Genomic DNA, 10,444 nt, shown 5'->3' on the forward strand with positions numbered 1-10,444 from the left:
TACAAAGGGACTAGAGTGGAACAACACGGGAGGTTGCTTCTACAAGGAACAGCGCTGCAGTCTATCGCAATGTTTATTGTATGCATCGCCTCTCTTTTTTACTGCAATGTCCTCTACCTTTGCAAAAGTCCTCCCTCCTTTCTTCATTATGGTATGTCATTCCTTAAACAGTTTGTCATTTGTGTCCCCCCCGCCAGTCCTGCTGCATTGTTTATTGGAGGTCTTCGCTGTCTACTTGAACTGAGTTTTATGTTTTGTAATCCAATTTGAGTCTCAGCAAGAAAGGAAGGCTGTAAATGAAGATATAACAACAACAACCGACAACAACTTTGACTGGCAGAAGCTCTTTAGAGCAGAGATCCCTTTGCCAGATCCCTGGTGCCAGAACTGAAAATATCAGAGAGAGGACTCAGGCCCTTCTGCCAGTTTGGTGTAGTGGTTAAGAGCGTGGGACTCTAATCTGGAGAGCCGGGTTTGATTCCCCACTCCTCCACTTGAACCCAGCTCGGTGACCTTGGGTTAGTCACAGCTCTCTGGAGCTCTCTCAACCCCACCCATCCCACAGGATGATTGTTGTTGCGGGGATAATAACAACATACTTTGTAAACCGCTCTGAGTGGGCATTAAGTTGTTCTGAAGGGTGGTATATAAATCAATGTTGTTGTTGTTGTTATTATACAAATACTGTGCAGTACCTACGGCTGCCAAATGGAGATCTTCTAGAATTACCAATGAACTCCAGACTACAGAGATCAGTTACCCTGAAGGTTATGACTGTTTCGGAGGGTGGACTCTATGGCACCACACTCTGCTGAGGCCAGTCCCCTCCCCAAACCATGACCTCCCCAGGCTCCACCCCCAAATCTCCAGGAATTTCCAAACCCAGAGTTGGCAGCCCTAGCATCACCCCTGAGCAGTGGTTCTTCTCTCTTTTAAGGTGTCCCCCCCTGCAGCATTTCAGCACAAAGCTGTAGCAATCCAACATCTGCTCTAGTTGGTATTGCTCTCTTCTTTCTTTGCTACAGCTAGGGCTTGTGCCCACGCTTCCTAGGTGCTAAGGGAATCCAGCCCTCCTGCTTGGAAGGCAAAGACACGGCAGTCTACAGACCAGCCCAAGGGAGATGGGAGCATATGGTTTGTGGATGTGGTGGGAGGCAAGGTTTCGCACCCACTGGACCAACGAGGAAGCTGATTCAGGCAGAGGTGGTAGAGAAAGCAGAGCTGCTGGTGGAGTAGGACGGCGCCCGAAACAAACCACTGGGGAACAGGGCCTGGAAGAGGACAGATAGCACCAAGGGCAGAACCGGAGAGTGTGTGATGCTGCATTATACGGAGTGTATATATAGTCCAATCTTGTCAGATCTTGGAAGCTAAGCAGGGTCAGCTTTGGTTTATAACTGGAAGACCTCCAAAGAAAAAGAGGCAGGCAATGGCAAACCACCTCTGTTAGTCTCTTGCCTTGAAAACCCCAGTAGGGTTTGCCATAAGTCAGCTATGAATTGGCGGCACTTTCCACCACCACATGTAGTGTAGTGGTTAGAGTGGTGGAATAGGATCTGGGAGACCCAGGTTCAAATCCCCACTCTGCCGCTCTCTGAGGCCCAGGAATAGAAATCGCCCTTCACTTGATGAATTACATAAACTCTGTTTGTTTGTGGCTGGAGTGTTGGATTTGGAAGATCTCAGTCCAAATTCACCATGAATTTTGTTGGGTGACTGGAGGCCAGATGTTCTCACTCATCCTAGTTTAGCCTACCTTACAGGGTTGTTGTTGGATAAAATGAAGGGAGAACATATATGTTGCTCTGAGCTTCTTGGGGAGGGGGAGCATGAGATTAAAATGTACTAAATAAATAAGTAGAAATCAGCCCATTCAATTGGACAAAGGTTGCAACCTTGTGGAAGTAAGAAACAGCTTGAGGTTCTTCTTTTTAGCATGCATTGAAAACATCTGAAACATACTGGTTTGTGTTCCTGGCTTCTCTGGGCAGCAAAAACTTGCAGGGCAAATTTCCACAGGAAATCTCCTTGTGGAGTACATGCTAACAATTTATGATGACTTTTGGAGGCAAGCAGACTGCACTATCCCCAAAGTACAGGCAGCCCCATATACTGGGCAAATCCATTTCCGCAAAGCAGAAACCTTTTCTAGTATGTTCTTTAATAAGACGGTCCCCCCCCGCCCCCGCCCTCGTCTGCGTGTGTTCATCTCCTCACTAAAGAAGGAAATCTAGAACACAATTTTCAATGGCTAAGAATTCTTAAATCAAGACACTTGTTGTCTAGCATCAATCCCTGGAGCACATTTGCAATTTTAAAGGAAGATTCTAACAAAACATGAACGTGTTTATTTTTTAAAAAGCTCTGCCTTTTTGAGGCTCACAGTCCACCTGAAGCCTGCAGGGAACGCTGCATTTGATTTGTTGGCATGCATGTCTGTTACAGTTGCAATTTGCAAAACTTTGAGGAAGCCTGGCTCCCCTTGCAACACAGGGCTATTGCTAGAACTCAGGGTTTAATATTACATGCTTTAAAATCTGTCTCAAAGCAAGCTCAGTGCTAAGGATGCAAGTCTCAAACTGTAAAGTTCTAGCTCTGGAAAATACACACCCTGTCGCACAAGGACAGCCAGCTGCACACAGTTGTCAGATCAAGGTCTCCTGCAAGCTACCAACGCAAGGGCAAAACACGCAAGAACTGTATGTAGCGATCACAAGATACAAATACCTTGTGCATGCTCTTGACTGGGTAATCTAATAAGCAGGAGTCTCCAAGATCTCTGCCACAAAGCAAGCGGCTGGGCCATACAGTCAGTTGGATTCAGTGATGCACAAGGGGAAAGGAAAATACACTCATCAGTTTTGCTTGAGCTAGTGCTTGCGCAATGGTTGCAGCGACACACGGTGCTTTAATATCACTCTGAATGAAATAACAACATGCATCCAGAGCAATGGACGGTTTAAGAGACAGTGTGCATGATTTCATTTAATTTGGTTTTGCAACTGCAGCCAAAGAAATACCTTGGGCTGCGACTTGCACACATGGAAAAGACAGCAGGGATAAAATTGCTTTTGCTTAGCAAGGGGAGTCAGAGAGGAAGGATTTTAGTGCTTCCACAAGAACGGTTGTGCACACAGAAACTTTCCGTGGGATCCAACTCAAGAGATCAGAAAGAGGCCACTGCCTTCACAGTCTGGTCTAGAACGGAAGGGACATTCGCCAGTCACTTTGCCTTTTTATGTAGTTGGTGATGAAGAGTGCCATCAAATCACAGCTGACTTACCCCTGCTGGGGTTTTCATGACAAGAGACTAACAGAGGTGGTTTGCCATCGCCTGCCTCTGCAACCCTGGTCTTCCTTGGAGGTCTCCCATCCAATTACTATCCACGGCCGCTCCTGCTTCGCTTCCGAGCTCTGATGAGATTGGGCTTGCCTGGGCTATCCAGGTCAGCGCTCCTATGTACTTTACGGTATTTATATCTTATCTCGTCCTACACTCAAGGTGGCTTAAAACCAGAATTAAAATCACAACATCCATTGTGAAGGAAAACCCAATAAAAACATGGTTAGAAAGAACAAAAACACATCCAAAGACAACAGCAAATTAAGCCAGAAGCCCAATAGGCCTTGGCTTCCAAATGCCAAAGTTACCAGCCCTGCGAGAGACGTGCTTTGGCCGACCTCTTCAGGGAGGCCGTTCCATCATCCTTGGGACCACCACTGGAAAAAGCTCTACTCCACGCTAGGACGACCTCTTCCTGTCTTCCCGGACAACCCCACCTGCTGTTAGATGAGCTTTACCGATTCCTGTCTGCCATGTCAACCTTTTCCATCGGCATCTGTTCTCTCTCTGCCTCAAATGGCACCGCTAGGCAACCCAAGTTGTGCTTGGCAGGGATCTCTCTTCCTAAGTCTGGTATTTTAGATGCTGGATGTATCCTGGCTGGCCCGTTTGCTTCCTCTTGGCCACTATAAATAGCATTGGTAAACAATGTAGGGAAGAGGTAGTCAGAAGATCTGCCGAAAACATTACTATTATCTATGGCACTACTCGGGGCTTTTTTTCTGGGAAAAGAGGTGGTGGAACTCAGTGACTTGCCAGCACAGAGGGCAACTCCTAGCGGGAGGTGGTGCCCTGGTACCACATGCGCAAAGTGCACACACGTTCCTGGGACCGTACATCACTTTGGGTCAGCTGGAACAAGGGTTTTTTAAAAAAGTTTAAATCACCCTCGGCGAAAATGGTCACATGGCTGGTGTCCCCGCCCCCTGATCTCCAGACAGAGGGGAGTTTAGATCGCAATCTAAGCTCCCCTCTGTCTGGAGATCAGGGGGCGGGGCCACCAGCCATGTGACCATTTTCAAGAGGTGCGGGAACTCCGTTCCACTGCGTTCCACCTGAAAAAAAGCCCTGGCACTACTGAAATTCAGGTGAGAAGGAAATATTACCGTTTGCTTTACTTTTCCTTTCCAGTGCTGAATTAGAGAACTTGGAGGGCAGGGTTGGAGAACGCACCTCACAGCACATATCCCCTGATCCTAATTTCACACACCCCCTTCTAGGATATTTTAAGATGCAAGGGGCTCTACATTACCCCTTTGCACCTAAGAGAGTCTTGGAGGGTGAGTCGCTGAGTCCATGCATTTACTGAGCGATGGAAGAAACACTTCCCCTACATTACTAAAGGTGCAATCCTACGAAGAGTTACTCCAGTCTAAACCCATTGATTTCAATGGGCTTAGACTGGAGTAACTCTTTTTAGGACTGCACTGTACTTCTCTTCTAGGGCTCTTCCACATGTATGTATTTAAAAGAATTCTAGCATGCCTCTCCTAGGGTTGCCAGCTGACCTGGAGAAAAATGTTCCTTCCCTTTCATAGAGTCCATAAAATATGTCCAAGGCTGCTCTAATACGATCCAACCTTACCTATAGAGAGATGCATCATCAAAACATCACAGCTCCAAAAGCAGAATAAAAAAATTCAATGTAATAAAATCAAAACAGCAACCACCATTGCCAAGAAAGTACAATACACCGTAACAAATAAATTAGGAACAACTCTACCCAATTTCATTTAGCGGCAGGAATCAATAAAACACTTTCCTCAAATTGTAACAGTTACCCTAAATTATGTCCTGCAGTAGATCACAGTAGATCATTTGGCTTCAAAGCAGCAAGGGATCTTGCTTCCTCTAATGCCTTGGATATGCAGAGAAGATCTTCCCTTTTTGAGAAACTGCAAATTGCAAGTAGCTCGTTCCACCATCACCCTTCACTTTCTTCTTTCCCACCTTGAACGGACACGTCAACATTCTGGGTGTTTTGAAGAGCAATGTATATACTGATCCCTTATCTGCTGGGTATTTGGAGGGAGGTGAAAGAGTAATCTATTTACAAAGACTGCCCCGCTGGGGAGTTCCAAAAGTACGCAGTATCCCCTAGGATGACTGTTGTTAGTGGCCCACAGACCATCAAATTTGTTTCTAAGAGTGACAGAGAAACAGAGACAGAAACTCAATAAACCCACAACATACACAGATACTAAGGTTGCCAACCCCCAATTATCAGTTCCTTTTTTCCTGTATCTACTGTTTTAAAAAAACACACACCCTAATCTGATCTCCTAGATATGACATTCTCTGTCAAGAGCATGGTTCAATATTTGATCTGCAAAGCTTCCTGTAGCTTTTACTGAACTTAATGAAAAAAACATTTGTTTAAAAATCTGCGCATCTCCCAAGCATCGAGCCAGAAGTGAGGAAACAGAGCCATGTCCGGCTGGCGGCATCTGACCACTTTCCTGCCTCCTTTACATCCCCCCTGGGCAATTTCCCTCAGGGCTGCGATCCGCCAGTCGCTCCTGCCGCTGGGCCAAGAAGCCGACTTTGTTTCCAGGGATCTGTCAGTCCAGTTCTTGTTAGCGGCTGAACTGTGGGCCCTCCTACTCCCAGTTAAGCTGGAAACTGAGAAATAAAAATCCCAAACATGTTCGTTGTTGTATTGTCGAAGGCTTTCACGGCCGGAGAACGATGGTTGTTGTGGGTTTTCCGGGCTGTATTGCCGTGGTCTTGACATTGTAGTTCCTGCCGTTTTGCCAGCAGCTGTGGCTGGCATCTTCAGAGGTGTAGCACCAAAAGACAGAGATCTCTCAGTGTCACAGTGTGGAAAAGGTGTGGGCAGGTCATTTATATCTACTCAGGAGGGGTGGGGTTGAGCTGAGTCATCCTGTAAGAGTTTCCCAGGGTGTGGAATGCTAATGGCGGGAGGCTTCACTGTATCCTGAGGAGGTTCTTTTGCATATGGATTGGTGCTTGATGTGCTAATCTTCTCTGCAGGGCTATTGTCGAGTATAGAGTGTTTTGTTAGCCTGGTGTTTTTCAGAACTGGAAACCATGCTCTGTTCATTCTTAAGGTTTCTTCTTTCCTGTTGAAGTTTTGCTTATGCTTGTGAATTTCAATGGCTTCCCTGTGCAGTGAAGATACAAATGACCTGCCAACATCTTTTCCACACTGTGACACTGAGAGATCTCTTTCTTTTGGTGCTACACCTCTGAAGATGCCAGCCACAGCTGCTGGCGAAACGTCAGGAACTACAATGCCAAGACCACGGCAATACAGCCCGGAAAACCCACAACAACAATGTTCGTTGTTACTCTCACCATGCAAATGCTGTCTCAACTGCTCTGTTTGTGAGCACCCCAGAAGAACACAAGCAGGTCCATCATTTGGAAAATTCCTGGAACAGGAAAGGCTGTCAAATGCTGAGAAAGGACTGTGGGTGCCACCACAAAATGGCCGCCGCAGAGGGAAGGGTTCAAAAACCTTCTCCCGTAAGTATTTTTTTTCAAATATAGCTTCAAATGAAATTTGTGGGGGAGGAGGAATGCAAGGCGGCAATCTTTGCAGCAGGACAAGAAAAAATTCAGGGGATTGTGTAAATGCCAGGTTTGCTTCATCATTCTAGAGAGCTTTGGCCTAAAGGTCATTATAGGATTGGGAACTCTGATGGGATAAACCAGCGGAGGCATGACTACAGCATCCATAAACCTGTGTCGAGTGATTTTATTTGGAGTCTGGATTTGGCAGGTGTTAGGAGAGAGAATAAGCAAGTGAATTCTCCATCCTTTATCATCTCTCCAAGCTTTTCTCATATTTACTTCCATGTCTCATAATGAGGATTGCTTTCCTACTCCATTCTTTCAGTGGTGCTGGAGCTGCTGTTGTGGCAAAGTTGTTTCAAGATAACACTCCTCTCCCCATGAAGGCAAACAGAACCAAGCTGCAACCTTAGGCTCCCACAGTGACTGCCCAGATTTGGAGAAGGAGGGAAGCAGTTGGAGCTTGGCGCTCTCTCTTCCCCCTCCTACCATTCTGATCTCTTCTCCCTCACCGGCTTCCTATCACCTTTGGCACCCCTGAGGTGTGGGGCGGGGTAGAGGTGAAAGACAGGCTGAATAGAGAAAGAGGGGCTGAGAAAGGAGGAATGTGGCAGGTGGCTAGGAGCCCAACTACAAGAGATGAATTACACAAGGACGCTCACGTGAAGGGAGTCACAATGTTAGCCGGGAAGCTGAGTTTTAAAAGACAGATTGGAAGGCTCTGTCAATTTCCCCTCTCTACATAGCCAGCGAAGATCAAGCCTCAGAGGGTTTGTTTATTTCCTCTTAGCCTTCTAGAAGGAGAGGTGAAACTGATAGAGCCTTCAGGAGAGGAAGAGGAAATTAACAAACCCTCTGAGGAGCAATCTGTGCTGGCTCTGTAGAGAGGGGAAATTGACAGAGCCTTCCAAACCGTCTTTTAAAACTTGGCTTCCCAGCTAACATTGCGACTCCCTTCACGTGAGCGTCCTCGTGTAATTCATCTCTTGTCGTTTAGCTCTAAGAGTAGTGAAGCAGGACTATGGTGAAGGGATCCTAAAAAGAGATGAGGAAGAAAGGTGGAAGCAGGGCAACAAGAGGGCACCACTTGTTTGTGGGGACCCAACACAGCTCCACTCCTCCATTTTATCCTCACAACAATCTTGTCGAGGTCACCCAAAAAGCTTCCATGACGGAGTAGAGATTCAAACCCGGGTCTTCTCAGACCCTAGTCCTGACACTGTAAACACTGCACCACGCTTTCTTTCAAGGCACCCCCTGGGCAACCGTGTTGTGGATCTCCACACAATAACAACCATCTCCTTCACCTCTTGGGACAACATCTAGACTCAGGGTGAAAACAGAAGTTTCAACTAGAAATGGTTTTGGGGTACTGCGGCATCCCTGCCTGTAAGAGGTGATTGGGAAAGCAATGGCAGAATGACAAAGAAAAGGCTTTTCTAAATGCCAGCTGAGCTGGTCAAAAGTACAATCTGATTTCAGAAAGAGGGGAATAAAGAAAAAAAGATGTGAGCATTTCTGCCGAGGAACAAGAATCTCCCAATCCCTCCCTTCTCAAATTGCCACCTCTCTCTTCTTGGACTGCCATGGCAACTCAACTGACACCAAAGGGATAAATATAGTCCAGCAGTTTTCTTGGGCTGCAATTCAGGTGCTGTCTGCAGGCAGCCAGAGATCCCCCAATGAAGCCTGCAACTGAACAAGTCCCGGATTCAAGTCTCACCATCACCAGGAGCTCACTCTTTATTCATTTATTGACATCATTGGCATACTATATTGCTTCCCAATGGAGATCCAAAGCAGCTTGACATTGTTCTCCCATTTTCCATTTCATCTTCACAACCACCCCATGAGGTAGGTTAGGCTGAACGTGTTCAACTGGCCCTAGATCACCCAGCGAGCTTCCATGGCAGGGTGGGGATTTGAACCTGGTTCTCCCAGATCCCAGCTCGACACACACTAATATTACACCACACTGAGACTCTAGGTGCCCTTCGGCAAACCGTTCTCTCAGTTTCGTCCGTTGCATCTGCAATGCGCAGATAGTAATACTGGCCCACATTTCAGGGTCGTCATCTCAGGATTATTCAGATAATATATGCAAAGCTCTTTGAAGATTATGAAATACTGAAAATCACTAAATCCTATAAAAGCATAATGTTCTGGGAAATTTGCCACACCCAATGAGCACTCTTAGGATACGATTAGGCAGGTTTGTTCTGTCTCCATTCCTTCAAGAGCACCTGAAAGCCACACCCACCGATTTAGAAATCCCGCTTCCTAATTCAAGACATACAGGAACTGGTTGTGAGGTACTCTGTACATGCCCTGGGGCTCTAACCTTCATCTCGTGTTCCAGGAATAAGAGCTATCATAGTTGAAAACAGAACCTGTAGCGGTCATGGACAAATCTGGACTGTATTTCCATTTTTAACAGCTTGGGCAGGAACCATCGGCAAGTTTTAGATGGGTAGCCGTGTTGGTCTGCAGTAGAAGAGAAGGATTTGAGAGTCCAGTGGCACCTTAGAAACCAACAAATTTTTCAGGATGCAAGCTTTTGAGAGTCAGAGCTCCCTTCTTCAGATATCCTGAAAATCTTGCTGGTCTCTAAGGTGCCCCTGGACACAAATCCTGCTGCACCACTGGTAAGTTGCCCTTCTGGATTTTTGGGGCACCTCACATGAATCTATGAGTGTCTCTACACGAGACATCTTACAGGGGGACGCTCAAGTGTAGGGAGATGCAATGTTATCCAGGAAGCGTAGTTTAAAAAGATAGAGCTGGCAGAGATCACTCCTCAGAGGGTTGGTTAATTTCATCTTTGTCTCCCTGAAGGCTCTGTCAATTTCACCTCCTCTGGGGATAGACCATTGGTCTATCAAGGCCAGTCTTGCCTGCTATGATGGGCAACAGCTCTCCAGTCAAGGTCTTTCACATCTCCTTCGATCTTGTTCTTTTTCAGCAGCAGATACTGGGGATTGAACCTGGGGCCTTCTGCATGCCAAGCAGATGCACTACCACTGAGCCACAGACCCCCACTCCAACTTCCAAACAGAAAACCCAGCAGTTGAGCAGCAGTGAGCCCAAAAAGCAGGCAAAAGAATCGCCCGCCTCTCAGGCAACTTGACTCCATTGTGCTCTGTGTTCAACACACATCGGCAAATTTGCACTAATTGAAAGAACAGCAGGAGCAGCCTGTGGAGGAGAATGGTTGTGAGGCCCCCAATAGCTTGCCATGGCTGACCTAGACCATGGCACTGAAACAAGTCTCTGGAGGGGATCATTAAACCTCTTTGGTGAGTAATGGATCTTTCATACACTCCAGAAATATAATTCATAGCCACAGCTGCGCTTTGTGGCACTGCCTTTTGTCACAAGGGAATTGGCAATTACAAAAAAATAATAATTAAGGTGAAAAGGCCAGGCAGGAGATTTGTTAAGGGTTATCTTCTGGGGCAGGGAGGTGGAGGAGGTAGGTCTCCTCCAGGGCATAGAGTAAATGGACCTCTTACGGCTGCCTCTCTAAAGAGGAAAAAATAGCCCTTTGTGCTGGCCGTTTTTTGC

The sequence above is a fragment of the Eublepharis macularius genome, chromosome 17 (genome assembly GCF_028583425.1).
Source record: "Eublepharis macularius isolate TG4126 chromosome 17, MPM_Emac_v1.0, whole genome shotgun sequence".
NCBI lineage: Eukaryota > Metazoa > Chordata > Lepidosauria > Squamata > Eublepharidae > Eublepharis > Eublepharis macularius.